This window comes from Oratosquilla oratoria, chromosome 24 (assembly GCF_046742065.1).
Source record: "Oratosquilla oratoria isolate Oo_2021 chromosome 24, ASM4674206v1, whole genome shotgun sequence".
Lineage (NCBI taxonomy): Eukaryota > Metazoa > Arthropoda > Malacostraca > Stomatopoda > Squillidae > Oratosquilla > Oratosquilla oratoria.
In genome coordinates this window covers 28908669-28911168 of record NC_134800.1, presented here as the reverse complement: position 1 = coordinate 28911168, position 2500 = coordinate 28908669, and positions in this window count along the sequence as shown.

The window sequence follows — 2500 nt, the reverse complement described above, 5'->3', positions numbered from 1 at the left end:
TCGAGTAATTATGAAAATTATGTAGCTTCTAACTCTCGCACACACGCACACACACATCCGTCCAAGGACATCAAATGAATCCAGGATTGCGTGGTAATAACGTCGCTGACAAAGATGACGATGCAAATGGCTAATGACCCTAAGAAGGTGAAAAATCCCCATAATGAGCAATAACAAAGGCATATGTAACAGTCTGACTATCTAATAGCTTTGTAGGAAGGGTTAATGAGAGACAGCCATACCATTAACCTGACCTTGCTACAAAGACACATTTTACACAATTTGCTCAGGCTAATGCATATTGATTTTATTCGGAGGAAGACGGAGCCTGTCGCTTGTGGGGTTAATTGTTAAAGTACATTCTAATACCAAGTAGTCTTTTTCCCCATCGCATGGGGGTAGCCGAGTCAAAGCATACATCCACCCTACACTTATGCCACACCACCAATCCTAAAACTTATTCTCTGTCCCTTCCATCTTTGTACCTCTTGAAGGAGGAGGAGGAGGAGGAGGAGGAGGAGGAGGAGGAGGAGGAGGAGAAGGAAGAGGAGCAGGAGGAAAGTGGTGATAATAACGATGGGATTGGTGACAATGACGGAGATGACGTTGATGATGGTGGAGATGATGAGAGTGGACAAAAAGAAATCTTCAATTAATAAAAAAAGTAGGTAAATACACAGGAACATATGTACACACATAGGGGACATTTCTAAATGACGACGAATTTCACAAATCATTACACACAGACCATAACAGCCATATACGCAAAACGCACCGATGAAAATATACACATAAACACGGCAATCTGCACAATGCAAGGAAACAAAAATCTACACACCAAACATGCACACACACATACATACACAGAATATGTATGTGCATTCTACCTGCCGTGGACAGATTTTATTAAGCTGACGGAGGAAAGCAAAGGTTGATCAAAGTCCTCAGAAGCGTCTCGATTTACCCTCGGACTATCTCTATTTGCCGTCATTCGATTCTATTCAGCTGCGAGGCAAAGGAAGCCAAAGGGTTAGATGAACGCAGATGATAGTGTAGAGACCTGCACTTATGAGACGGCGAGAAGAAAACAAGACGATAAAGCAGTCAGCCAAAGATAAAAAAAAAAAAAAAAAAAAAAAAGCCACAGGAGATAAATGGAACTGAGCGACTTCAACGCAACGGAAACTCCATGACCCAAGCAGGTAAAGTCTTCATAAAACATCGAGGGCGTATAATCATCTTTTTCTAATGTTTTAGTACTTATTCTAGCTGTTGGCACGCGATTCTGTTCAGCTCAGGAACCCCCCACCACCACCACCTCCCAAGAGGAAGGAGTAAAATGACTCTCACCAAGCGCTTACTTCGGCGTCGGCGGCGGAATCGTGAATGGAAGCGAAATAATTAGAGGAAGCCTTGGTCGTTCATTGCATTTAACGCCATTGTTACATTAGCGCATAACGCTAATTGCTCTGACGCCCATCAAGAAGGAGCACGCCGAGTGTGGGAGGGTATTAATGACTGCCGAGTTGTCATCATCGATGCCAAGGTGGGTGGAGGCCAACGGACGGGTCCACAATAGCACGGGAAGAAGGTAAGGATAGGTTCAATCACCAGAAAGTGAACAAGAAGTCTGAGAGAGACTAGGGGACAGGGTAGGACTGAAAAGAGATAGAGGGAGAGACAGACAGACAGATAGATAGACAGATAGACAGAAAGATAGGTAGACAGAGATTATAATGTGTGTGTGTATGTGTGTGTGTGTGTGTGTGTGTGTGTGTGTGTGTGTGTGTGTGTGTGTGTGTGTGTGTGTGTGTGTGTGTGTGTGTGTGTGTGTGTGTGTGTGTGTGTGTGTGTGTGTGTGTGTGTGTGTGTGTGTGTGTGTGTGTGTGTGTGTGTGTGTGTGTGTGTGTGTGTGTGTGTGTGTGTGTGTTTGTGTGCGCGCGCGTGTGTGTATGTGTGTGTGTTTATGTGTCTCATCGTATATTAAGGCACTGAGGACAATATGTAGCTGTAATATTGAATACCGTTATGAATGGTGTTTGTCTTGATGAGGAGGACCTGTTGAAATCAATGACTGGTATTCAGGGTGCGTCAGCCTGAGTTTCCACATGTATTCTGACGAAGACTTATGGCTGCATACGGACGCTGTAAGGCAGAGTTACGTGTCAAAACATTATGTGTGTTTGGTTATTAGTAGTTGGTGGTGGTGGGTGGGGGGTAGTGGCGGCGAAGTATGATGGTGATGGCATTGTTTGATGGTGGTGTTTGGTAGTGATGTTTAGCTGTTGTTATTCTTCTTATTTTTGTTCTTTCTTAATGTACGTGTAAAATTGGTTGTACTTGGGGCGTGTCTGAATGCATGCGGGGTGCAGATAGATATCAATGTGTGCATACAAGAAAGGGAGTGAGTGAAGCCTGTTGAGGGAGTTGGCCAAGGCTACAGTCCTGGCTGGGTATGGATCCACTCTTTAATCACCTCACTAAGTTGAGTAATGCCCTG